Here is a 17,262-nt window from a genome sequence, read left to right as displayed (position 1 = left end):
GAAAGCTTGGAGACCACTGTGCTAGAGGATGCCAATTGAACTCTCATGGCAATCCCTACTACCACTATATCTCAAACCTACTGAACTGTTAAATACTACATAATTGTATGATGATTAAATCATGTTAAAATATATATTCCATATTTATATGCTTATATTTTCTGTGAGCATTCTGAACAACTCTTTCGCAATGCTAACGCTGTACATTAAAACAGCAAATATATGCAATATGTTGCATTCAAATCCTCTTTTTCATTCTAAATGATATCTGCTAAACAGATATATCTTTTCTTCAGGCAAGAATATCCTTTGTATATTATGATTTAGAGCAAGATGAAAAACATTATTCTGACTTTCTTCTATATTACTTCTTTCTTATTGATGTAGTAGCACAACTGAAAATGAAGCCAACACAATTAGCTTACTCCTACTTCCTTAGTCAAGTGAACAACTACAAAAGTAAAAGAGCTTATATATTTATAGCACCCTTCCCCAACTTGGTCCCTGGCAGCTGAAAACTGGCAGAGATTTCTGGAAGTTAATGGTCCTCAGATTTTGGAGAACTGTTTCACATATTGATCTTGGCAAAAGTTCATGATGATGTGACTTGCCAGTTATCACATGACACCACAGTACACTTGATTATATATAATATGAACAAATTATGAGCATTATTACATTCTTTAATATAGTTGGAAGCAGACATTTATGGTTTTCTTTTCCACTTAATGACAATTTATTGTTATCTACATATAGCACTATGGTAAAACTCAATTATGGTTATTTTTAGAAAATCAAGTGTTATATATTATGGTTTGAAACTAGGCTTAGTATGTATATATATATGTGTGTGTGTGTTTGTGTGTGTTAAGTTTTCGCGGGTACTTACATGTATGGTATTCAGCTTTGCTTGGGTATTTTCCCACGTCATTGTAGTTGTGCTTTTAAAGTTGTAGCAACATTTCGGCAGAATCTCATCTACCATCATCAGGCTTCTGTATTGTGATATATATATATATATAGAAGCCTGATGATGGCAGATGAGATTCTGCTGAAACGTTGCTACAACTTTAAAAGCACCACTACTATGACGTGGGAAAATATCCGAACAAAGCTGAAGGCTACATACATATATATATATATATATATATATATATATATATATATATATATATATATATATATATATATATATATATATAATCAAATTTATGATCACATGAACAACTTTTGGATGTTTAGCAACTAGTTTATTTTTATGACCATTGCAGTGTCCAGGAATCATGTGACCTTCTGACAAGCAAAGCTTAACAACTGCAGTGATTCATTTAACAACTGTGGCAAGAAAGATCATAAAATGGGGCAGAACTCACTTAACAAATGTTTTAGTTAGTAACATAAATTTTGGGCTCAATTGTAGTCAGAAGGCAAGGATTGTGTGTGTGCATTCGGAAAGTATTCGGACCCCCTTCAGGTTAGTCAATGTTATTATACTGCAGCTTGATTCTACAATTGTTGAAATTCATTTTTTCTCATTAATCTCATCAGTACCCCATAATGACAAAGTGAAAACAGAATTTTAGAAATGTCTATAAATTTATTAAAAAGAAAAAACTGAAATTTCACATTGGCATAAGTATTTAGATCCTTCACTCAGCACTTTGTTGAAGCCTTTGACAGCAATTATAACTTCAAGTCTTTTTGGGAATGACGTGACAAGTTTTGCAGACCTGGATTGGGGGATTTTCTGCCATTCTTCCTTGCAAATCCTCTCAAGCTCAGTAAGGTTGGAAGGTAACTGTCAGTGGACAGACATTTTCAGGTTCCTCCAGAGATGTTCAATAGGTTTCAAGTCAGGGCTCTGTCTGGGCCACTCTAGGACATTCACAGAGTTGTCCCTAAGTCATTCCTGTGTTGCCTTGGCTATGTGTTTTGGATTGTTGTCATGTTGGAAAGTAAATCTTTGACCCAGTCTGAGGTCCTGAGCACTGAAGCAGATTTTTATTGAGGATATCAATGTACTATTCAGCTCTCCCTCAACTCTGACCAGTTTCCCAGTCCCTGCTGCTGAAAAACCCGCCCACAGCATGATTATGCCGCCACTATGCTTCATTGTTGGGATGATATTGGGCAGGTGATGAGCAGTGCCTGCTTTTCTCCAAACAAAACATTTAGAACTGAGGCCAAACAGTTCAATCTGGTCTGGTTTCATCAGACCAGAGAATCTTGTTCCTCCTTTTTCCAAACTCCAAGCGGGCTTTCATGTGTTTTGCTCTGAGGAGAGGCTTCTCTCTAGTCACTCTGTCATAAAGCCCAGATTGGTGGAGTACTGCAGCGATGATTGTCTTTCTGGAATACTGTCCCATCTCCACACAGAATCTCTGGAGCTCAGTCAGAGTGACCGTCAGGTTCTTGGGTCACCTCTTACTAATGCCCTTCTCAGATTGCTCAGGGGCTACCAGCTCTTAGAAGAGTCCTGGTTGTGCCAAACTTGTTCCATTTGAGAATTATAGAGGCTCTTAGAAATCTTCATTGCAGCAGAATTTTTTTGTAGCTTTCCCCAGAAAGTGCTTTGCAATAATCCTGCCTCTGAGTCTTTAGGCAATTTCCTTAACCTCAAGGCTTTTGGTCTGCTACAATCAGGCATGATATTTTCCGATTAAAATCGGAATTCCGATTTTTTTCGGAATCGCCCGGGCGAGCGGCGGGCGGGCGGGGCGTGCGGCGGGCGCGTGGCGGGCGGTGCGAGGGGAGGGTGGGCGCGCGCACGCGGGGGGCGGTCAGTGCGAGGGGCGGGTGAGCAGCGGGCGCGCACGGCGGTCGGTGCGAGCGGCGGTCGGGCGGTCGGTGCGAGGGGCGGGCGGCGCGCGCGGTGGTTGGTGCGAGGGGCAGGCGGGAGCGCGCGGCAGGCGCGCGATTTCTTTGCCCGGCCCCGATTTTTTTTTCTGAGGGGAATATCATGCCTGTACAATATGCATTGTCAGCTGTGAAGCCTTCTATAGAAAGGGATATGCCTTTCCAAATGATGTCCAATCAATTTAATTTACCATAGACTCTGATCAAGATCTAGGAACATGTCAGCAACAATCAAGAGAAATGAGAGGCACCTGAGCTAAATTTCAAGTGTTGTTGCAAAAGGTTTGAATTCTTATGCCAATATGATATTTAAGTTTTTTAAAAATAAATTTACAAACATTTCTAAAATTCTGTTTTCACTTTGTCATTATGGAGTATTCAGTGTAGATTAATGAGAAAAAAAATGAATTTCAACAACTGTAAAATCAAGCTGCAACGTAACAAAATCGACAAAACTGAAAGGGTCTGAATACTTTCTATATGCTAAGATTATATATGATAAGCTATGATTAATATTAGTTTCTTCAAGTCATGTAAATTGGTTGTTAAGCGAGGACTACCTGTACTAAACATATTTATTACTTTTTTAAAGTATGAATACCTAGTGGTAAAAAACAGAAAGGTAAGACATTGGTGGAATTTTTCTGACAGTGAGTGCTGCCACTGTATTTCTTGGGCCTGTTTGCTAGAATTGCAACTCCAAAGCTGACTTTAATGCTTAGACATGTTTATATGGGTAGCATCAGAGTTTTAAGAGGGACCCATGACACTTCTGATTGAGTGAGCAAGCAAATAGGCAATCAGTAGGTCATCTAGGATGAGAAAAACATTTTTTTTGATCTCCTGGTGCCTGAAAAGTTATCTTTGATAAATTGAAGTTTTCAGATTGACTTTAAAGATAGATGGATGTACAGTGTACTACATTATTACAATAATTCAGTCTGAAAATAATGAGGGCATGGAAAACTGATGCCAAGCCTACCTGATGTCTAGTAAGACCTTGTTAAGAGATTTGGGAATTCCTCTTTTAAACAGCTGCTTAATATATGTCAATTTACTTGGGCTCTTTGCTGATGAGGTAAACTATTTTTGAAGCTTAAATTTTTTTATTTGCCAGCTAGAAAGTTTATAACACTGAAAGTCTCTTGTGGCAGTTTTGATTCCTTGATATTCATATAGTGCTTTAATTGAACTGTTTGCACATCTGCCACTCACCTCCAGATGTGTGGCCCAGTTCCTAACAGTACCAGTCTGCAGCCTGGGGATTGGGGACACCTGCTCTACTGGCTTAATTACGCCTAATTTTACAGAAGTATAAGATAGTCAAGACCTTCTCCCAAAGTTAGTGGGTAAATTCTTACTGAACAAGATGGTCCTGAACATACACAAATGACTAAATAGCTTTTAAAGACTCCGGAAAAAATAAAATTAGTGCAGAAAATGGCAGTGCCATTGCAGGTATTAAATCCAAGAGTATATTATACTTGCGCACAAGGCTCTATATTGTTGCTGAAAAGCTGTATAAGTGCAATTCAGAGTACTAGTATTAACCTATAAAGCTATGTATGATTGGCACTAGGATAACTTCAGGATTGACTCTTCCAACTAGTAACAGCTTATTTCAGAAGAAACTCCTGCTTACCCCACATTTTAGAATGATAAATGTGGCTAAGTGCTTTTCTATTAGATAACTAATATTGTGAAATAGCCTCCCTGTAAATATTACATTAACCTCTGCCTTAATGCTTTTCCACACAAAAAAATAAGGTTAGATTATTCAGAAGGGCCTTTGGGAATAAATAATTTTTCACTGTTATTTTATTGAATCTTATTTATTTTATATCCTGCCTTATTATTTTCATTATAAATAACTCAAGGTGGCAAACATATCTAACCATTTCTTCCTCCTATTTTTCCCACAACAACCTTGTAATGTGGGCTGGGCTGAGAGACTGACTTAAAAAAAAAATTAAAGTAGAAAACTGGCACTGAAAAGATACTTGACAAAAACATTTTAAAAAGCACAGTATAAGATAGGAATAAACAGTTCATGCGTTGCATATGGTCTATAAGGTAATTCTATTCAAGCAGCTTATTTCTTAGATCAGTTTTGGATTACCCTGATTTTCTAAATCAGGGATAAACAACTTAGGACCTTCTACAAGATCTGAGTTACATGAGGGAGGGCGGAGCTGGCGTCGCGACGATACAGCATGAGATCTTGGAGGTCTGAGATCGCTGCCGATATCTTTGCTCCTGGACAGTCCTATCGGATCTAAACCGTCCCAAAGAGACGGTGAAAGTGAAGAGCTCATCCTGTCGATCCCAGGGATACCGCAAAGTCCCTGGTAGATCCAGGAGAAGCTCTTCTTGCCAGCGGCAAAGAGGCAGCCATTAAAGCTGCTGAAGTTGGGACAGCTCCGAAACGGAAGAGAGCAGAAAGAGAGTGTGCCGGTTTGGTGAGAACTTTTTTTTTTATTCTAAGATCTGAAAGGACACCCTAAGGAAAAGAAAGAATCTGTAAAAGTTTTGACAGAAGTTATTAAGCGGCGATTTTAAACAGGAATTTTATTAATTCTTATTATATCCTGCTCGGAAAAGGAGGGGGAAAGTGAGAGCAAAGAAACTTTGTAACACTGCAACTAGAGGCTTGAAAATATTCTATTTCCCTGTGACCAGACAAAGCTGAGAAAGAAAGAACTGAGACTCTTTTTCAAGGACATTGCTATTTGATAAGATATAGGGAAGAGCATGGGAGAGTATTATTGCAGGCACTCTTCTGGGTTTCTATCAACAGCTGGGGTCTAGTGTTGAAACGTGGGGGAAAAAAGGTGATAAGTTTTTGGAGAAGAGAGTTATAATAAGAGCCTTGGATAATTAAACAAAGTGCAGTGTGCCCTTTTTACTTTTCCTAAGTTGTGCTATCCCTCCTCACCAGCTTTATTGTATTTTTTAAATCTTTTTTTTGGTAATAACTATTTGGGTTTTTGGCTTCGTTGGAGCTTGTCTTTGTTTTTCTTTTTTTTGGAAGTCCAATCTCTACGTTTGCTTTTTATTTTAAAGGGAAAGCCTAAAAAGCCTTTTTTTTTCTTTCCTGGTATTTTTTTTTTTTCATCTACCTTTCTGGTTTATTCTTATGCACTTTTTTCTATTTGAGACCTTTCAATTGGATTAAGGTGTTGAAGAACCTGAAGAATTTTTCCTTTTCCTTTTTTTTCTTTTTTCTTTTCTTAAGTCTTTTTCTTTATCTAACTATTGATTGGATTAAGGTATACAAGAACCTGAAGAAATTTTGTCCTCCCTTTTTATTATTATTATTATTGGGCTTCTTTTTTCTATTATTTTTATTTTGAACTATAATTGGTTACTTCACAATTGGATTAAGGTTTAGAAGAACCTGAAGATATTGAATTGCTTAAAATGAGTAGGAAATTTACAGCTCCTGGTTCTTCAACTTCTACGTCTTCCTCTCCACCATCTGGAGGACAACGTTCAATACAGAAAATGTTAAAGCAAGAAAAAGAACAAGAAAAAGTGACTGCAGATGATTATGCAAGGAATTCAAAATATTCAAGCAAGATCAGAGAATATTGAAAAGAGAATAGAGAACATCGAACAAAGAACAGAGAACGTTGAACAAAGAACAGAGAATATTGAACAAAGAACAGAGAACATTGAACAAAGAACAGGGAAAACCGATGAAAAAGTGGTGAACATCCAACAAATGATGTTGAAGTATGATGAGAGATTCCAAAAGAAGAAGATAAACAAAGATACAAGAAGATTGGAGATATTGATAATAGATTAACGGTGGTTGAACAAAATAAAAGTGGTATGTTGAGATGGGAGATGGATAGATCAGAATTCTATCTTAGATTCCAAAATGTAGAGGAAGAAAAAGGACAAAACCTAGCTGAGATAATGATAGAAATACTGGCTGAAGCTTTGGAAATAACTCAAGAGAAGATGAATAGATGAGGTTTATCGAGTTTTCACAAGATATGCGATGAGAAATAGCTTACCAAGAGAAGTTCACATTAGATTTACAAAGAAAGCCATTAAAACGCAAATATTGCAAGTGGCAAAAGAGAAAACATTGAAATACAAAGACAAGGAGATTGTGGTCTTGAAACAAATACCCAGAAGAGTGAGAGAGATGAGAAGAGAATACCGATTCCTGACTAAAATGCTACTTAAAAAAGAGATGAATTATAGATGGCTGATTCCAGAAGGGTTAATGTTCACGTGGCAAGAACTGAGACATAGAATTGACTCAATTGAGAAAGCGGAATTATTTTATACAGAATTTTTTGGAAGGAAAGAGGAAGAGGCAGAAAAAGATCTCACTAATTGAATTCCAAGAGGACTGCCAAATGGCGACTGAAAAAGAAGAAGGCGCAGTAGGTGGAAAGGTGTAAAGAACAACGTGAACTAAGATCTACGAGAGCTGCTAAACCTAACTATAAAATATAACCATGGAAGAGAAAAAATCGATTACAATTAATATAAATGGACTTCACTCAGCCGTTAAAAGAAGGAAAACCTTTCATAAATTAGAGAAATTAACATTTGATATAATTTGTCTACAAGAAGTACATATTAAAAAACAATATGAACAATTGTTGGTACAGCCAAAATTAGGGAAAATATTTACTTCCTTGACCCAATATAAGAAAAGAGGAGTGGTTTTATATATTAAAGAGACCACCCCAGCAAAATTGATCTATACCAATGATGATGGAAGAATACTAATGGTGGAAATAATGGACAATAATATGAAAACACTCCTGATTGCAATTTATGCTCCGAATGACAAACAAGAAGAATTCTACCAAAAATTACATATGAAAATAATTGAATTGGACTATGCTAATATAGTTATGATGGGAGATTTTAATGGAATTGTAGACAATAAATTGGACTATACAGCACAGAAAACAATAAAGCAAAACAGACTCTCTCTAAATCTTTTTTTAAAATGGTAGATGAAATAAACTTAAAAGATACATGGAGAGAAAGAAATGCTAAAACTAAACAATACACCTTCTATTCAAATAGACACTTATCATGGTCCAGAATAGATATGATATAGATGTCAACAGAAATAATATCTAACATTCAAGAAATAAATATTGAAACAAGTACTTGGGCAGATCACAATCCAATGACAATTAAATGGAAAGGACAAAAAAGAAGATCTAGATGGACGTTAAATAATACTATTTTAAAGGAAAAAGACTTTAAATGGAGAAAAGTAGATGGAGAAAGAATTGGCTTTTTTCTTTAGAGAAAACAAAAAAGAAGATAAATCAGTTCAGAATGTATGGGATACAATGAAGGCATATGTTAGAGGCTTGATAATAGACTATACAAGGAAAAGGAATACTATGAAAAGGCTAGCCTCTAAGGCCCTAGAGGATGAGCATAAATGACTTGAAAAAGAGCTACAGAAAATGCCACAGAAAAAGGACATCAAGCTAAAAATGGATATAATTAAACACAAAATGGGTCAAATAGAAAAAGAAGAATTAGCACAGAAAATTAGAGGTGCTAAACAGAACTACTTTGAAGATGCAAACAAACCAGGTAGATGGTTAGCATACAAATTGAAAAGGAGAAAGAATCAAGGAAAATATTGCAATTAATAGATGACCAAGGCCAAGTTTGCCATGGTAGCAAAGAGAAGAAGGAAATCATTCGAGACCTCTATGGGAAATTATATATGCAAGAGAATATTGATGAGGGAAGAGTTAAACAGTACTTACAGAATGCTAATTTACCTCAGATACCTAAAGAGACTGAAAAAATGTTAAAAAGCAATATAACGATGATGGAGTTAACTGAAGCACTCAAGAAGCAAAATAATGAAAAGGCACCAGGTCCAGATGGACTTCCGGCAGAATTTCATAAAACATTACAAGAATCGTTGAATCTTCTATTGCTAGAAGTTATGAATGAAGTTATGTTAAAGAAGAAGATACCTAAATCATGGTCAGAAGCCTATATTACACTTATTCCAAAAGAGGAGGCTGACCCATTACAAATTAAGAACTATAGACCCATTTCTCTACTAAATGCAGATTATAAAATCTTTGCTTCAATATTGGCAGAAAGACTTAAAAATATTTAAATAATTTTATCCATCCTGATCAAAATGGATTTCTGCCAAAGAGACAAATTAAAGACAATATGAGAGTAATCTTGGACACCTTGGAATACTACGAGGCACATCCTGAAAAACAAATGGCTCTGATATTTCTAGATGCACAGAAGGCATTTGATAATGTGAATTGGCGATTCATGTTATTACTGTTGGAACAGATGGGTTTTGCTAGAAAATTTATTCAAGCAATAGAAGCTATATACTATAAGCAAACAGCAAAGGTAATGATAGAGGGAGAACTGACAGACTCTATTAATATAAGAAAAGGAACAAGACAAGGGTGCCCACTATCACCTTTGTTGTTTGTGTTAACTTTGGAAGTGTTAAACAGAAATATTAGAGATGAAAAGAATATAAAAGGAATGAAAATCAAAAAGGAAGAGTTTAAGCTGCAAGCATTTGCAGATGATCTGGTTTTCATCTTAGAAGACCCTTTAGAAACAGCATCAAAATTGATAGAAAAGATAGAGACATATGGAAAGTTGGCTGGTTTGAAAATAAATAAAGATGACAAAGATTTTGACAAAGAATATGCTATTAAGACAAAAGGAAGAACTGGCAGACCTATTGAAAATTCAGGTCACGAATAAGATCAAGTACTTGGGGATATATTTGACAGCAAGATGTAGTACATTAAAAGAGAATAATTATATTAAACTTAAACAGCAGATAGCACTAGATTTGGCAAAATGGGAAAACTTACAACTGTCACTAATAGGGAGAATTTCAACAATCAAGATGAATATATTACCCAGAATTTTATATTTGTTTCAAACAATTCCAATTAGGCTTGGAAAAGACTACTTTGAAGATTTAAATAAAACTGTGTTGAAATATATATGGCAAGGTAAGAAAGCGAGAATAAAGTTAAAACTTTTGCAAGATGCTAGAATTAGAGGAGGATTTCGTTTGCCTAATTGGGAGTTGTACTACCAAGCTACAAATCTGATGTGGGTTAAGGAATGGATAACACTAAGAAATACTAGAGTGTTGACATTAGAAGGACATGATTTGTTGTTGGGGTGGCATGCTTTTCTATGGTATAAAGGAACTAAAACACAGGGATATTTTAGAAGACATTATATACGGGAGTCTCTGTGGTTAAACTGGGAGAAGATTAAAAGACAATGTTATTTGAAAATTCCAGTCTGGTTATCGACTATTGAAGCATTTTCGTATCCTATAATATACAAAAAGGAACAAACAGTTAGATATGGTGAAATATTGAATGAAAAGGGTGAACTTAAATCTATGCAAAAACTAGAGGAACAAGGTATAAAGATGAATTGGTTTTCATATGCGCAAATACACTCAAGGTATGATAAAGATTCTAAAACAGAAGGTTTATATGATAAACTGACTGACTTAGATAAGATTTTGACAGGTACTGATGAAAAGGTGATTAAAAAATTGTATGGCTATTTATTAGAAATTAAACTAGAAGAACAAGTTAAAGAAACTATGATTGCTTGGGGGAAGAATTTTGGATATGGGATTGATTTAGAGAAATGGCAAAAACTGTGGTCTCAAAATTATAAAATGACAATGTCAACAGCATATAAAAATTTGTATAAGATGTTTTACAGGTGGCATTTCCCCCTGACAAGAATAGCAAGAATGTTCAAGAATAAATCCGAAAAATGTTGGAAATGTCATCAGACACCTGGCTCATTTTACCATACGTGGTGGACTTGTGCGGATGCTAAAAAATACTGGACTAAAATCCACACGTTGGAAAAAATGACAAAAAAGCATATAGATTTGAAACCAGAGATATTTTTATTGGGAATTTTACCTGAAATATATAGTAAAGACTTGAAATACCTGATTGTAAATGTATTAACAGCGGCTAGGATTGTATTTGCTAAAAACTGGAAAAATGAGAAAATACCATCACAGGAGGAAATCATTAAGAAAATATTGGAATGTGCTGAAATGAGTAGATTGACATTTGAAATTAGAGAACAAGAGAATAAATTTTTTTATAAAATTTGGGATCTTTTCTATCAATGGTTAGACAATAAAGTACAGTAATGAATTATGTAGACTTTTAGAAAATGATAAATATACAAAGATGTACTTTCTTATTATATCTACAAAATGATTTTAGGATAGATTTGGGATGGTAATATGAACTGTTATAAGATCTAAGTAAATTATGGTTATCTTGTAAAACATGAATGAATAAAAGTATAGTCAAATGATTGATTAATAATGATACTAAGGTATTTAATTTTTGATTGACAATATGAGATTATATGTAATGTAATTGTAATTGAAGACTATGAAATGGAAGCACAAAACAATTTGTAAACCAACTGGCACACTGTATGTACACGTATGGAAGATAGCTTGATGTTTCTATGTTTTGTTTGTTTATGTTTGTTTTTAAAAACCAATAAAATTTGGGGAAAAAAAAGATCTGAGTTACATGTCCCATAATCCCTTATCATAACCATGTTGGCAATGTGCTTTATTAGTGCTAAAGTCCAACTGCAAATGTTTTAAAACAGTAGTCTGTGTGAATATGTTTGAAAGTATGAATGTATATGAGAGAGGAGGAGGAGAATTACTCTTTTCCTTTTATAATAGTTAATTGGTGTGACAGCAGCCATTTTGTAAGTATTTTTATACAAAATCAGCTTTTCTCATACAGCTGGATAAACCATTCCATTCATAAACCATGCTTTATGAATCACTCCTCAACCTCCTTTTTAAAATGACAAGATAGCCTTAACTACTGAGGAATTGGTATGGTTTTTTCACACTTCCTTCAGTCTAAGCATGCTGCTGCTTTGAACAGTATATAGCTTCAATGTCCTTCTGACCACAGGGTTCAAAGGGGTGTTAACAAATAATTCTTAAGAGTGGCAGTCATGTATTATACTGGTTGCTTATTTGAGATCTTCACATTGAGCAGGGTTTTCCAATTGCAGTGCAGCAAATAAGCATGGCTGGAGGATAATTTCCTTCCTTCCGCTCTTTGAAAACTGTAAATCAGTGATTTGAGATACATCCAGAACAAATAAGCAAACACTATTACTATCAAATTAAAAATAGCCAGCTGTTCCCTTGATGTCAGAATAAAATTAATGTTGATGTTAGTCTAATCTCCCATAGAAGAATATTCCATAGTTTTAGTACCACACTTGAAACACCCGTTTCTCACTTTATGCAAACTTGTGGTGGACACTTGGTGGGATCCAGGAGAAGAACCTTTTCTGCCTTGACCTCCACCCTTTGGGACATGGGACATCTTGCCACCAGAAGTGAGATTTTCCCACTCTCTTCTGACCTTCGATAAAAGCCTTAAAACCTGGCTATGCCAGTTGGCATAGAACCTTGAAGGAGTAGCTCCAGGCTGGAGGTGGTTGGTGCAGTAACAGCGAAGGTGCCACTGCTGTTCCGCTCCAAACCCATGATTGTTTTAAATTGCTCTTAATCCTCTGCAATTTTAATTCATTTTTATATTGATAATTATTTTTATGTCTGTGTTTTTTAAACATTGTAAGCTGCCAGAGTTCTCTCAAACAATGAGATAGGTGGCATACAAATTTAATAAATCATAAATAAATAAAACAGTGTTCCCTCCAGCTGCTGTTATCTTCCTGAAAGTCAGCCAATGCATATGGTAAATTTTAGTCATCTTAAGAGAGGATTTATTTATTTATTTATTTATAAAGTTTATAAGACTGTCTAACTCAAATAGCATGGTTCTGGGTAGTATACTGCATGAATAACAATAAAGAAAAAAATAAGAAAAAAAACCCATATAACAATAAATGGACAATATATGAATGTAAAATGGTGATGAATCACAACAAAACAACAATAGTGGGACTCACATTCTATAGGCTCCTTTATTTATTTTTATTTATTTGATTTGCCAATTGTTTACAAGATAATAAGTATAAGTGTATACATAGTAGTGAATACATGATATGGGTACATATAAGAAAAATAAAAGAATAAGAGAAACAATAGGACAGGGACGGTAGGCACGTTGGTGCGCTTATGCACGCCCCCTACAGACCTCTTAGGAAGGGGTGAGGTCAATAGTAGACAGTCTAAGGTTAAAGTTTTTGGGGTTTGGGGAAGAGACTACAGAGTCAGGTAGAGTATTCCAGACATTGACCACTCTATTGCTGAAGTCGTATTTCCTGCAATCAAGTTTGGTGCGGTTTACTTTGAGTTTGTATCTATTGTGTGCTCTTGTGTTGTTATGGTTGAAGCAAGTATTCATTGACAGGTAGGACATTGCAATGTATGATTTTATATACCATGCTTAAGTCAGACCGAAGACGGCGTAATTCAAGGTTTTCTAGTTCTAGAATTTCAAGTCTGGTGGCATAAGGTATTCTACAACGAGTAGAAGAGTGGAGAACTCTCCTTGTGAAATATTTCTGGACTTTCTCAATTGTGCTAATATCAGATACGTAATGAGGGTTCCAGACTGATGAACTGTATTCGAGTATTGGTCTAGCCAAATGTTTTGTATGCTCTGGTTAGTAGTGTGATATTACCAGAGAAAAAGCTACGTAGGATTAGGTTAACAACTCTTAATGCCTTTTTGGCTATGTAGTTGCAGTGGGCTCTAGCACTTAGATCATTAGAGGTGAGTATTCCAAGGTCCTTTACAGAGCTTGGGTCATCAACAAGATCTTGACTATTCAGCTTGTATTTTATTTTCTGATTTTTTTTGCCAATATGTAAGACAGAGCATTTATTTGTTGAGATTTGAAGTTGCCATTTGTTTGACCATTCGGATACATAGTCAAGATCTTTTTGTAGGGTAGCAGTATTGTCTGTGGTATTGAACAGCTTTACATCATCAGCGAAGAGAACGCAATTGCTCTTAATATGATCACAGAGGTCATTTATGTAGAGTATGAAGAGAGTTGGTCCTAGAACACTGCCTTGGGGGACACCACTATTGACAGGTACTGGATTTGATAGGACGCTCCCGATTTTGACCATTTGTTGTCTGTTTGACAGGAATGCTTCTATCCAGTTATTCAGTTGTCCAGAGATACCATAGGATTTTATTTTTAGGAGTAGTTTGTCGTGTACCACTGAATCAAAGGCTTTACAGAAGTCTATGTAGATTGCGTCTATTGCTTTGCCCTGGTCGAGTTGTGTCGTCCATATGTTTTTGCAGTGTAAGAGTTGCAGATTACAGGATAGTTTTTTTCTGAAACCAAATTGTTTATTGAGAGTAGGTTGTTTGTCTCTAAGTGGAGGATGATGGATTGGTTAATAATTGATTCCATGACTTTACAGGTGACGCAGCATAAGGAGATTGGCCTGTAATTTTCAACTAGGCTTGGGTCTCCCTTTTTGAAGATGGGGATGACTGTGGCTTGTGACCATAGGTTAGGCAAGGAGCTGGTCCTGAAAGATTTTTCAAAGATTATGCTTAGAGGTTTGGCTATGGCAGTGGATAGCTTTCTTAAGAAGTAGGCACATATTCCATCCGGTCCAATAGATAGAGATGGTTTTAGATTACGCAGTGATTTTTCAACATTGTCTTCTGTGAAATTGATATGTATTAGATCATTGTTGTTATCTGTGGTACGGCTAGGAAATACTGGGCATGATCCATTGCTGTTTACAAATACTGAGCCGAAGAATGTGTTAAAGATGTTGGCTTTAATGGTGTCGTCGTTGCAGTCTTTACCATCGGGTCCTATCAAGGGAGGGATGGACCTTGAGTCTTTTAGTTTGTTGTTTACAAAATTGTAAAAAGCACGGGGGGAATTGGTGCTTAGAAGGTTTTCCTCTTGTTTAATGTGATAATTGGTGCATTCGGTCTTTATCTGGTGGCATAAATTTTTGTATCGGTTTTTGAAATTGGCAACGTGACCAGATTTGTTTTTCCGCCAGAGTGATCTCTTTTGGATTGAAGTTTCCTTATTGATATGGGTAATCTGCTTTTTTGTTTTGTTTTGGGAGTTGTTGTTGGAACATATAGTTTGATGACTCTTTTGACTTCAAGTAAAAATATGTTGTAATGGTCTTCAACAGTATTGCATCCAGTGAATAGAGAATGCCAATCAAGGGATGAGAGATCGTTGTGTATAAGATCATAGTTGCCTTTTTTGAAGTTACAATTGGGGATTACATCATTGTGGTGATTTTTGTGTGGATGTATGTTGAGACAAAAGTCAATCATATTGTGGTCACTGCTGGAAAAGGGTTCTTTAGTTTGTATTCGTAAATTAGGTTCAAACTATTGCAGAAGATGAGATCGAGGCAGTTGTTTAGTCTAGTGTTGTTGGTTACTAGTTGTTCCAGTCCCAGATTTGTAATAGCATTGTAGAAGGTTGTGTGTATGATTTCAGTTGTACAATCATTTAGGGTCCAGTCAATATGAGGTAGATTGAAATCACCAAGAAGGATAAAAGGGTATGGGCAGGATGCAGCCCATGTTAGTAATGTATTTAGCTTGTTTACATGTTCGATGTCATAATCAGGTGCTCTGTAACATAGTAAGAATCGAATTGTGATATTTAAGGATAGTTCACAGATGATGGTTTCAGGAAGGGCAAGCTCCTGGGTAACTTGGATATTTTTTAGATGTAAGGATTTTTTATAGAATATAGCAACACCACCTCCTCGACGATTTTCACGATCTGATCGGTAAACATGATAGTCTCTTACTGTGGTAATGGAGTCGGGGAGAGATGCATTGAGCCATGTTTCACAGACAAATATAATGTCGAAGTTAGCCATATTTAGGAGGATGAGAAATTCGGGTATTTTATTCACGAGGCTTCTTGCATTGAGTAGTTTGCATTTAAGGCCGGCAGTAGTTGGAATTGAGGTAGTTGGGGGCGTGCGTGCCTAGTCTTGGGTGATGGTGGATCACCCAAGACTTAGTAGACCTGGGGTAAAAGGCAAGTCTTAATAGGCTTCCTAAAGGCAAGAAAAGTTGGGAATTGCATATTGGGTGGGGGTGGAATCAGGTATAAAAACATAAAAGATATGCTTCCTAGGTTGCATAAGATAATGGCAAGATTTAAAAGAAGGGTCCTGGAGCACACAAACTATTGTGGCCATTTTCTCTCCATAATTGGGAATTACTGGGTTGGGTGAACCCAACCAAAATTGATCAAAAGCAGCATTGGTTAAGATGACTTAGGGAGGATTCATAGGTGACATACTGCTTTTCAAAGAGGAATTCAACCATCTGGGATATGACATTTATTTGAGCAGAGCCTCAAAGCAGACACATGGTTTCTGTCTTCTGTATTTGGCTTGTTTATAAAAATACTATTTAGTAATTCAGTGCAAAATTATAAGACAGTCTGGTGTTATTTACACACATTTAGGAATGAAACCAATCAGAAAAATTAAGTGATCATTATGTAAAGTTGATGTAGGAATAAAAAGAAACTATGTCCAGGAAGGTGAGGAGACTAACTGTTGTACTATATTTACTATAGTTTGGTATGGGAAAGCTTTATAGAAAGACATACTTCATTTACTTCAATCATTCTAGAGAACTAAACACATATGAAAGGATGTCAGGCTGTTCCCTAGCTGAATGGTAAATATATACTACTAGGGAAGTTCAGTTTAGCTTATGACCAAAGTACAAGTAACGCACAAACAAGATACAAGACAGGGTTAAAATACATTAACATAATGACTGCTAGCATCTAATAAATGAGATCCAAGATTTGTAAACATTAAAATCATATTAAATATAATGTCTAAAATTGCAGCAAGATAATGAGCAAATAAAATTGAAGATAGGGTTAAAATGCATTTTTAGAATGGACTAACTAGCATCTAATTAATAAATAAAATCCAGGCTACGGCCTTTATTAGATCATAATATAAACACTAAAATTACATTAAATATAAAGCATCTGAAATTTAGGGTATGTACTACAGCAGGAGTCCCTAACCCGGGCCCTGGAGCGGTACTGATTTGTGGCCTATTAGGAATTGGGCTGTACAGCTGGAGGTGAGTGGTGAATGAGCAAAACTGTGGATGCGCGGGATCTAGGTTGTGCTCTCCCCCTCCCTAGTGCCAAAAATGTTGGCAATTGCTGCACTACAGGATCCAATGGATCCTTTGCTTCAGGGCTTGTTTTGCTTGTTTTATTCTATCTTTTGGACTGTGGAGGGAGAGTATTCTTATTTGAAAAGGTTGAATTCAACAACCTTGATCCATGCATGTACCATAGATTGAAAGTTGTCCTGAAAAATTAATGATGCTAAGCCTCTAGGAAAAA

The 17,262-nt window shown here is 35.9% G+C and overlaps 1 protein-coding gene across 1 annotated transcript in view; it reads left to right on the top strand.

The window, feature by feature from the left end:
• MAP3K2 (mitogen-activated protein kinase kinase kinase 2) overlaps nucleotides 1-17,262 on the top strand; it is a 45,831-nt gene that overhangs the window by 4,052 nt on the left and 24,517 nt on the right. The gene's annotated exons all lie outside the window — the stretch shown is intronic.

This window comes from Notechis scutatus, chromosome 1 (assembly GCF_049901735.1).
Source record: "Notechis scutatus isolate UNSWTSFEM ecotype Mainland chromosome 1, rNotScu1.2, whole genome shotgun sequence".
Classification (NCBI taxonomy): Eukaryota; Metazoa; Chordata; class Lepidosauria; order Squamata; family Elapidae; genus Notechis; species Notechis scutatus.
This window is presented reverse-complemented; position numbering and strand designations above follow the sequence as displayed.